Source organism: Palaemon carinicauda, chromosome 5, assembly GCF_036898095.1.
Source record: "Palaemon carinicauda isolate YSFRI2023 chromosome 5, ASM3689809v2, whole genome shotgun sequence".
NCBI lineage: Eukaryota > Metazoa > Arthropoda > Malacostraca > Decapoda > Palaemonidae > Palaemon > Palaemon carinicauda.
In genome coordinates, this window is record NC_090729.1 from 171,935,109 (window position 1) to 171,947,608 (window position 12,500).

The 12,500-nt window shown below is 34.3% G+C and overlaps 1 protein-coding gene across 1 annotated transcript in view; it reads left to right on the forward strand.

Annotated features, from left to right (window-relative positions):
• Nucleotides 1-12,500, forward strand: part of LOC137641613 (T-box transcription factor TBX20-like) — a 313,159-nt gene that overhangs the window by 143,497 nt on the left and 157,162 nt on the right.

Sequence of the window (12,500 nt, forward strand, 5' to 3'; positions counted from 1 at the left end):
ATTGTATTTTACTTCTTTATATCATATGCATATATCATAAATTATAAATACAAAAATTTTAAATATCAATTTCCCGAACCACTTTATATGTCAATCGAAAAAGGCACGACAAAAGTGTTATATATATATATATATATATATATAGTATATATATATATATATATATATATTTATATATATATGTATGTATGTATGTATGTATGTATGTATGTATATAATATATATATATTATATATATATATATATTGGTATATACTGTATAATATGCATTCTATAAAACAAACATTTTCCAGAAACAATAATATTAATGATACTACAAACAATAATAATAGTATGATTTTTTTTTTTGATAAGCTGTTCCAAATCTTAAACATTCATTTGTATGGAGCAGACTATTTGACATCCTATGCAATGGAGAACGCTGAACGGCATTACCAAAAGTATGATTATTTGGTCTCTCTCCGTCCCTTGGTTAGGGGGGGATGGAGTAGTCCATACCAAGGGGGTACCCAGAGAGGTATATTCGGAAACCGCAATCACCCAGAAAAATGCCTAAACTACCATGTAGTACTTAAGAAAGAGGGAGGGGTTGGGAAGGTTTGAATATGTGTGTATACGCGTATGCATATCCATCTAAATATTAAGTCATTTTGATGGGCCCCCGTTCACTAGCCTTTATAAAAACAATATAATCAAAGTTTACATAAAGCGTGCATAATGAAAGAGATAGCCCCTATTTCTTACTAAATAATAACGTGTAAAAAAAAGACTAAAATAAGCGATATTACGCCGCAAACCATTTCCAGCCATTCTTTCATTTGTCGACAATTCAGTGTAACACTCAGCCCCATAGAAATTACCCTAATTTCTTCCTCACCCCCGGGTCTTAATCATGGACTCTTTCCCCTCCCTCTTATGAAGCCATTCTCTGGTCCCTCTGCTCCAGTTTCTCTCTCTCCTCTCTCTCTCTCTCTCTCTCTCTCGCTTGAAGCATCGCAAAGCATAGCGCGTGATACTAATGATACTGAAACGAATATTATTTGCATAATGTACTGCTTACAACGCTCCCACCCCACCCCCCTTTCTCTATCTATTTTTTTCTTCATGGATGAGGTTCCCTATGCGATTGATCTCATCTTTCCTTTAAATCTCTCTCTCTCTCTCTCTCTCTCTCTCTCTCTCTCTCTCTCATTTGCAAGAAATAAAAATATGAAAGGTACGGATACTCAAGTTAACATCTTTTCATTACTATATCATGTTAAATCAAAGTGATAATTGATATATTAGTCCTTCAACGGCTCAAAACAGCATTGCAGAAACAAAGACTCCCGCCCTTCGCAGCTCCTTGAGACGTCGTCTTGAATACAAGGGCAGTCATCTACGCCAATTACAAACTAATGGAAACGATAGAATTGGGTAGTTAAGGGGGATGAATGGTTCGCTTCGCGGAGCAAGCATTACGAGGCAATTAATGGGAGGGTTGATTGTGATTGGGTACCAGCCTGGAACTACCGGGGTAGTTCTCCTCGCGTTTGGGGTTGCCAGATGGCTATGGATTAGAAGTCGATAAGGAGGAAAGTAGCTCTTTCACTTGGGTTATTAATGGCCCTTACAGTTTGCTCTCTCTCTCTCTCTCTCTCTCTCTCTCTCTCTCTCTCTCTAACAACATATAATACAAACAGTAAATAATTAAGTAAATAATAAAGAGCAAGTGCCTAGATACAATATTTATATATATATATATATATATATGTATATACATATATGTATATATATGTGTATATATATATATATATATGTATATATATATGTATATATATATATATATATATATCTGGCCATGCTCAGCCCTCCCCGGCCCTCGGGTAGAGGGATAGGATGTAGTCATAGCCTGGTTAGAGGAGAGTGCATGTGCGCGTGAGCGTAAATCTAACAAATATTTAGCCGTTATTTCTAAGGGGTAACGTGCACTAGTGTGTGTGTATATATATATATCTATATATATATATATATATATATATATAATATGTATATATATATTTATATATATGTATATATTTATATATAATGTGTTAAATGGTTTTGATATCGTCTTGGAGGCATCATCCACAAACCTTTTCTACTTGATTCGGAGGTTAACTGGGTGAATGAAGCATCGCGTTCAATTATTAGAGAACTCCCTGCAATAAAAAAAATATTGAAATAAAGAAATCAGGACTTCAAAACGTAACTTCTCTAAGAGAATATCATTTACAATGTTTCTCTATTGTACTAAACAACGTCATGGCAAGCAGCAATATTGATCTGCATTGCGTATAAATATATAGAGTCATAAATATTCTCCATTCATTTCGTCCAAGAGTAAATCCGTAATGCTAATCTTTGCAATAGATAAAAGTAATCGATTCTATCTTTTCTTATCTGGATTAATTTCTGGCACTGACCAAACTAAAATTGTAAATAAAACTTCTCTCATTTTATTTGCAATATCTAACCTTCCCTACGCAGTATTCTTGCAAACCCAGACATCTGATCTATCAATCAATCGGAACGTTCGTTGCAATGCTGCAGAGAAGTTTTTGGAAATGTGCCATAATATCTGGAGATGCAGTGAAGATATGAAACGAACTGTTCAATATCATCTCTGAACTTTCTGTCGTAACGCGATGGGACAGAGGAAATGTTTTGAGGGATTTTCTGTGATTCTAAGTCTAATGGTATCTTTAAAGAATTATGATAATGATAGAAATAATAACAATCCGATTACAGAGACGACCTTACGTGACATCTTCTATTTCTATGAAGTATATTGACTTCCAAATGGAATATTTAAAATCAGTAATCACATTTAGTTCCACTGGGAAACTGAATGTTTTAGGTTATAAAATAAACGATTTCGTCATTTCATAAGAAATCTGAAGATTCACAACAAATCACGACTGAAGAAATAACATTAATAAATTATTAATTAAAAAAAAAAAAACTTGACATTATGATCAAACGAATGAACATGGAGGTACAGTTGGACACAGGAATTTCCGGTACACCTCGCTCTGAGGAAGCGCACCCTCTCACAGCCTTACTGCACAGTGTGCTTCCCAATTCAGCCCCACCCACCGCCTCTTTTATCTCTCTCTAAAACATCTGTTTGGTTACTCTCCTAGTAGTAAGGGTGTGTCAGGGTGCATATCTCGGAGCAAGGTGTGCCAGGAATTCCGGTGTCCATGTTAATTTTCGTCACTGCCTTGTAATTCCCGTTCACTGCCAAATCTCGAACAGTTACCCAAAGAGGAAAGAATTATTAAAACTCCTATCAAAAAAGTATTCACGAGTCGATATATTTCTATTTAAAAACATATTTAGATGAATATTAACAATTTCCATTGTAAATGCAGTATATGTACTATAAAAAAATCCTTTATGTAAATAGACTATGATGTATATGTTATAAATTGTAAGATTGTAAATGTGTATTTCATAAAAAAAATATATAAAAAAGAAAATAACAGTATATATCCAAAGAAATCATATCCTCCCGAATTTACTTCACTTTCTGACTATCCGTCGCTACGCTTACGCGGAAATTCCACTGTTACATGGAAGGCCAATTGCGTCATATTTCCTTTGCTAGTTCTTATGTCAATTACATTGAACACCCCTCAACCCCCTCCCCCTTTTCACCCCTAATCAGTCAGCTCCCTTAACCTCCTCATTCTCATTCTCTATTCCCCCTCCACCCCCCTCCCTATCGACCCCCACAGCTATAATTTGTATACTCATATTTTCATAATTATAATATCCGGCGTAAAGTCTAATTGTACGTACCCGACAATTGTTCCTTATTTATTCTTATTTATTCACGAAATCGTTATTTATGGAGATGTTGGGACTGGGGTCGCGGGGGTGACTCAGACGAACGAGGCTTGAGAGAAATGAGAGAAGAAAACATGAGAGAAGAAAGAGTTTATAACAAATACTTGAGATGGTTTTGTCTGTATGAGAGAGAGAGAGAGAGAGAGAGAGAGAGAGAGAAGCATTGTCTTCGGAGTTATTACTTAAATACGAGAGAGAGAGAGAGAGAGAGAGAGAGAGAGAAAAGCATTGTCTTCGGAGTTATTACTTAAATACGAGAGAGAGAGAGAGAGAGAGAGAGAGAGAGATAGAGAGAGAGAGAGAAGCATTGTCTTCGGAGTTATTACTTAAATACGAGAGAGAGAGAGAGAGAGAGAGAGAGAGAGGGGCATTGTCTTCGGAGTTATTATTTAAATACTAGAGAGAGAGAGAGAGAGAGAGAGAGAGAGAGAGAAAAGCATTGTCTTCGGAGTTATTACTTAAATACGAGAGAGAGAGAGAGAGAGAGAGAGAGAGAGAGAGAGATAGAGAGAGAGAGAGAGAGAAGCATTGTCTTCGGAGTTATTACTTAAATACGAGAGAGAGAGAGAGAGAGAGAGAGAGAGAGGGGGGGGCATTGTCTTCGGAGGTATTATTTAAATACTAGAGAGAGAGAGAGAGAGAGAGAGAGAGGGGGGGCATTGTCTTCGGAGTTATTATTTAAATACTAGAGAGAGAGAGAGAGAGAGAGGAGAGAGAGAGAGAGAGATTGTCTTCGGAGTTATTATTCAAATACCAATCATCAATGAAGCGATATGATATATAACAAAGAATGACTGTCCTCTAAATTGATTTATGAATGAGTCCTACGGAAAGGGGTCAAAAGAAAGATGAAGAACACAGAATGAGAAATCACTACAGTTGGTAGTATAAGCTTTTATAATACCATGGAAACCATGATTTTGGTATCAATGCATTCATAGAAATGTGATCCTAGAATTCTAAAGGCTGTTTATTACAAATCTTAATAAATATGTTAATTATCGACAATAGGAAAAATCAAAGACAAAAATCCACAAACTCTTGCCATTGGATTTAAACGAAAGTGTATCCGTCCTTTTATGTTAATAATCAGTTGAAGGAGAAAATGCCAACATATAAAAATGGAAACTATTTCAAAGTTATTAATAGGTCTTAAAATGCTCTTTATATTAATTACAATCGGTGTGTTATAATATTAAATTCGCACACCTAACATAGTCTCTAATTATATTGACATGGACATTATAAATTTTCAAAATCATATCAACATTTATTAGTTTATCAATTTATCTTTATATCTATCTACTATATTTTTTTCAGTTACATATTCTATTTCCTTCTTTTTTATGTTTATCACATATAGAAGTCCATACGAATGTTTCTTCTCTATAAACATAAATAATAATAATAATAATAATAATAATAATAATAATAATAATAATAATAATAATAATAATAATAATAATAATATGATTTGCCGTTCTACTCGACTTTTACTCGAATCAATATTCTACTGGCAAGTGTTTTCTTACGAAATTCATATTGAAATGAATGGTAATAAGATGGGTAGGTCTATACGATGAAACAATTACATAAAGGTTTTAGGGCCAGGATGTGCTATCACATAATTTTTAATATAATGCATTATCTTTCCGAAACTATATACTGTATATATATATATATATATATATATATATACATATATGTGTGTGTGTGTATCTGTGTGTATCTATGTGTATACATAGTTTGGTCACTTACGTTAGTTTCATATTTTCAAATGTCGAGTTATTAATTTTTAATGTTGGATTCATTCTACCTCGCGAATTGAGACATAAAAAGGAAATTATTTTTCATGTTAAGTGTATATAAATACACACGCACGCACACACACATTATTGCCCTGACGCACACTCCCAAATTTCTTAGCGAAGCGTGAATGGCGCTCAACGCTACTCTAGGCCACCCAAGTACAGCAACGTGTTAGCAACGCTCCACAAGACGTCATTGCTTCAATTCGTTCAGCTGTCACCACCTATTCATTTCGATTGGGATATAACGGATGGTATTCCGTATTAGAGCAGCTTGCCTTTGGAGTTGCGTTCACATCAACAACTATTGATGTTGCTGGAATGCATTCGCGTGAGGTTGGTCGGTTAAGGTTGTCAGGGCCATCTTTGAATGTTGGTCAATCGCGACAAAACAATTAGGAAAATGATGACCTGTAACGAGAGACGCGGTGAACAGCCTATTACATTGCGTTCATCTTTTCGTGAATATATAATTTTTGAGTTACTGAAATCGTTAACTCAAAAATTTGACCATCAAGCGTTATTAATATCTGTCAATGGAACCCATCCTCATTTAAAGTAGTGTTTTCGAGTAGAAAGTGAGCTATGTATTAGTTTCATAAAAAAATACCGTTTTTTTTTTTGACAATTTTTTTGTGACAAATAAAACTATTCAGGTAATTTCTCTTTACATTTCCTGCTTACAGTAATAGTTTGTGGTTAGATGCTATTGCCTGTTAACAGTAGAACCTCCCCATAAAATTTTTCTTTCCAGTTGCAGGTGTGTTAATTTAATAAGCTTCTGCTCTCATCATATTTAATAGCAGTAAACATGAAATCTTTTTCATTATCGACTGTCGTTGGTTGACTCCTCATTTCGTTACCCTTAAGTCTTTTCCTTTTTAATACTCAACAACTTCCAAAGAAAAGATGCCAGGCGGGAAGGAAGGGACCACGCCAAGGAGAGTGCAAGATCCCAGAAAGCATTGATTAAACTAGAGATGAGTCGGAAAACCAATTTGTAATCTTGCCAAACTTTCTTGGACCAGCGAAGCCTGGTTACTTCATTAAGGGGTTCCTCCCCTTCTCTTCTTTCCAGAGGGGTTGAACTCCCGAACCCTTCCAGACTTTAGCTTGAATTCCAAAGAGACTTTGACCTGCTGGAATTTAACAAGGTTGCGGCGGTTTAAGAAGATGAAGCGAGTTTAACAAGAGGCCGATGGCGTTTAAAAGTTTGCCGGAATTTAACTTTCAGAGTTACCGGAGCGTAATGGCATTGGTTTATTGCAACGGAAGGCCGCCTGAATTCGATAAGGTTTCCAGGATTGCCGTCGGGAAAGTAAGGATGACACTCACGAAGCCAAACAGACAGGACAGAGAAAAGGATATGGATCATTATTTTGACATACATTGTTGAAAACATGAAAGGAATTAGATTCGTTCGTGGTTTCTGACGTCAGGAAATAACGGGAGAGGGACACTGATCTTGATGCTGCTGTTAGATCAAGCTGGTCATTGTGACAGGACAGACTCTTGTTCTTTTCAGAGCACCCAGTATTGTTGCAAATATGATGTTTTTTTCGGTTTACTTATTCATCTTTTTCTTGTTGCAATTTACCCGGATGACTAACATGTCACAGAGCTATTCACAGTCTCGTGCAGCATAAAATAACCTAGCAGATAACTGTTCGAAGTTGAACAAGTAATTACTGGCTAAAATCACAATAAACTGATTATTCTAAACAATATATTTTGTCGAGCATAATTTTCTTCTAATGATTTTGCAAGATACGTTTCCATTTAAATAAACTAAGAGATTTTATATCTGAATAATATCTATGTACTCGTATACGGGACACGTCAAAAATGACGACTAAATATTTAGATAGATATGCACACACATACACAGATTCAACCCAGCCCCATCCTCCTTTCCTAATAACAACATAGCAGTTGTGGTTTCCGAGTGTACCTCTAACCAGGGTATGACTACTCTTTCTCCACCATGTATGACTACTCTTTCTCCACCATACCTGAAGGACGGGGATAGACCGAGTAGATATAAGTCTGGCAATGAGCCTCAGCGTAACCCAATATATATATATATATATATATATATATAATATATATATATATATATATGCATATATAATATATATAATATATATATTTATATATATACATATAAATATATAAAATATATATATATATATATATATCTATATATATACATATAAATATATAAAATATATATATACATATATATATATATATATATATAAATATATAATATAATATATATATATATATATATATATATATATAGCCAGACACTTGCTCTTTACTATATAGTGGAGATGACATGCAAATTTCCTAAATGATGAACATTCAGTATTTACATTCCTGGTGATTTTTTTCCTCATTCCCTACTTTACGTGGTTTACATAAAATGGGAATGAATGTAATCTAACTTTTTTGAAAATTGTGCGATCGATTTTGTGGTACATTTTTAATACCCGTTCTTCTACTTTCCAGTTTAAAATTATTCATAGGAAATCCGTATATTCCCTTTTAAATGTTCAGCTTTCGCACAGCCACCAATCAAAATAATACCAATTGCAAAGAATGAGACATCGCATATTATATAATGAAACTGTGACGTTTTGATAAATAATTATTACTGAAACCCATTTTTTTCCATTCCATTGAACTCTACTTGAGCACCATGAATTAAAATTCAGTTTTAGGAAAATTTTTAAAATTTCTAGTTTCAGGTATAATTTTGTGACTATTAAACCTCACTTCCATTATTTTCATACGTGGTATTTAAGAGGCTCATCTACTCCCTTAGATTCCCAAAGAAGATTCATCATAATTTTATTCACTGCCTGTCTGTTTTTTCTAATTATGTTATTTATAGACTTTTGACAGATGGACAGTGGAAAAATATGTACAAGGAATCAAACGCCTGTATCTGTATATGATTACTAATTCTCTCTCTCTCTCTCTCTCTCTCTCTCTCTCTCTCTCTCTGTAATGAACTATTTGTTTGTAATATCTTTTCCACTTGGGCTTTCTATTCTGTGATAGCCTACTTTGCAAATTATTGTTTTAAGGCTCCATAACAATAACAACAACAATAAAAACAATAACAATAACAATAATAATAATAATAATAATAATAATAATAATAATAATAATAATAATAATAATCTTACTCTTCATTAATCGTTATATTTATTTCAAACGTTAGAATGTTTAATAGCTAAGAATTATAGAAATCTTTTGATGAAGAACTGATTTGCATTTCACTCTGTATATGTAATAAACAAAAATGCAAATCTTAGCCAGTAAGAGTAACACAGAAATCTGTCTTTCACGAGATGCGAAAAGTATATTGGAATAATGAGAGACGAATAATACGAAAAATATCTCAATTGCAGCTCTGCAAAACCAGAAGGAACAAGTAAGGAAAATAAAAGACCTCTTTAAACCACCTATTGTAACGTTGGCCGTATCGCGCATAAACTACAAGTCCCTTCCCGATGTTAATTATATGTTAAAGCGACAAGTGTAATATAATACTGTACGTTAACGGCACCCCCTTCATTCTATTGTCTGAAATGAAGGATAAATTTGCCATAATGAGCACAGCAGTATTAAGGAGAATAAGTTAGGTGACAGTAAGGCATTTGGGGAAACGGTTATCGAAATGCCTTTTACGAACCATCGAATTTCACGAAATGCCGAGTAAGACCCGACACAATATCACCTGATTTGTCGCAGGCAGTTCTCTCATTATCATCCATCAACAGATAGGTATAAGCCTTGAGGTCCGGGAGAATTTTGCGATTTCGCCGAAAGCATTTTACTCTTGGACATAAAATGGAATGAATAGGTGTGACAGTTCAATATGACCCAACTGTTAATTTCGACGAGGTTGTGAATTCTGGTTTTAGACGAATACGAGTGAATCTTCACTACGTAAACTACTACTACTACTACTTGTACTACCTCAGTGAAGTTTTCAATGTTACTTTTCTTGTGTAAGGTCAGCTTGTGTTTCCAAACTGATACATGCATACATACATACATACATACATACATGTATGTATGTACATATGAATATATAAAATACGTCATTGCAAAGCTGTTCTACACTCTATGGAGCTTAAAGAGCGATCAAACAGTTCAAAATAAGGTTTGGAAAGCCAATGACAAGAAAAACCATTTAACCCGTTAACGTGTAAAACTTTTAAGCTGTTAATCGATCGATGAAAACGGCATGCCACGAAATAAATACTATTGTATTAATCGTGCTTTGATATGTCATTATAATCTAAAGAAAGAACCTTGGCAATTTTCTACACTCACGGGCATATTTATGTAAAGGTATTTGAAATGTCTTCATTAGTGTTAATATTTTGCATGATAGTTTCTTCTTTAGCATAAGGATTACAAGATGAGCATAATAATAAAATCTATATTGTTTTTCTTTTATGTAAATCCCACCCCAGATAGAGAACTTGATGTGCTATTCATTTTTATCTACTGTATAACATGTATGCAATATATATAAATATCATATATATATATATATATATATAAGGCTGCAACATGGAAAATGAGAATAAAGAAAATATAAAGACAATTCATTAAGAGAGAGAGAGAGAGAGAGAGAGAGAGAGAGAGAGAGAGAGAGAGATAAACATAATCAATAACTATTCTGGTAGTGAATAAAAATCTTCAATATATACTTAAATTAATTATGTACACAAATATATGAATTTCTTAGTCCTTGTGATAAAATCGTGACATGTAATGTGTGAGGGAATGAAGATGACCAAAGAGAATCTGCCAAAGGAAAGTTTAGAAGGTTTAGAAGGTTTAGAACTAAGGAAGGAGGAGTGATTGTAGTTAGGGAGGTTTTAGGGAAGTGTGAAAATACTTTTGGGAAAATCAGAACATTATGTTGTCTAGGTTTTGAAAACTAGAAGCGACTGTCAGTGTTAGGTATTTTTAATGCATCCGCAGTTGATAGGAAAAGATATGTAACTTTAGGTAGGTTTAAAGGTTTAAAGGCCACTCATGAATGACAGGGGCAAGAGACAGTGACATTGCACCATCGAGTAGGGCAATACACAAGAGACTGACCATATATACATATGACCAACGCCCAAGCCCCTCTCCACCCAAGTTAGGACCAAGGAGGGCCAGACAAAGGCTGCTGATGAATCAGCAGATAAACCTATAGGGTCTCCCAAAACAACCGAAATATATGTCCATATGTATACCCTGGAAAGATAAAACGATGAGCATAAGTGTTTACTAGATTATGAGTTAGTAGAAAGTAGTAGAGGAATGTACTGATAAAGAGAGGAGTGATTGGAAGTATATCTGATAATCTTCTAGTTAAAGCAGAATTATACACACACACACATATATATATATACTGTATATATATATATATATATATATATATATATAGCAAAAATAAGATAGTTTTATGCAAGAGGGAGCGGTGAGAGGGGGCCGTAAGCGTAATTAAGACAAGTGAATTGAATACGAAAGAAGTTTTAAAACCATATTAGGAAAAAATTGATAAAATATAGGATAGGGTTGAAGACACAACGGATGAAGGAGTTGATTAGGAATTTATAAAATTCCGTGACGTAGTAGTAGTAGTAGTAGTAGTAGTAGTAGTAGTAGTAGTAGTAGTAGTAAGAACAGCAAAAACTTTTCTGGGCAAAGGGAGGTAAGAAGAAGAAATAAGAGAAACTTTAAGTTGAGGGATGAAGAAATAAAATGTTTAGCGATAATGAATTTGCATGACAGAAGAGAAGACGGTTTGCTTGTATACAATGTAGACCGTGTAATCAAGAAGAAAGTGAAAGAAGAAAAAAAATAAAATTGTAAACACAGAAGGGAGAATGTTAACAAAATCTTGGGAGGGGGAGAGAACTAAAATGTAAATCTACTATGTAAATAATTGCAGAGAAAAAGATTAATGCAAAATGGATCTCCGACTCAAATCAAAAGATGTAAATGGAGAGAGATGTTTGTTTGACTTGAAACAGTCCTGGGCCGGTAGTTCTTTTCTAAGCTGGAGGACATTAGCCAGGAGGAGTTAAATGGTGCGAGGGAAAAGGGTTAGCGAAAAGCTGAAAATGATTGTAGAATTCAACTGTTGAGGACACAATGGTGTCAATTAAGAGTTTGTATTATAGAAAAACATCATGAGCTGATTAGATTATAAGAGATGCTGAAGTACTGTGGTCACAGTGTAATTATTTGGTTAACCAGGGTATGTAAGGTACATTTGGAGGAGGGAAAGGTCCCAAAGAAATGAATGAAAGGGATCAAATGGTTTGATGCATAAGTGGTTCTGAGATAAGGGAATTCCTCCATGGTTATTTAATATCTTAATTGAATATGACAAGTCAGAGACCGGACAGTAGATATAGGGGAGAGCTACGGGATGAGACTATTCATTGTGAATGCAATGTAGTATATGTGGGAATTAAGGATGATACAATACCGATTGTGGGATGATGAAGATAAACGTCGATAAGTTGTAAAATATGAAAACATTTCCAGAAGGAGAAAGTTGAGATTAAATGTGAGTGTGTTAGGTTGTGACGATAAAGGGATACAAGAAAGGTGGATTAAAAAATGTTAGTGTGGATGGTAGGATAATTGAAAATCCTGTCTTTGTAACATATTTGAGTGAACATAATGGAGGATTACATGATGACAGAAGAGGTGAATAACAGAATAAATAGAAATTAAGGTAACAGGATATGTGCACAACATTCGGAAGACACTTGCTTATGAAACCAA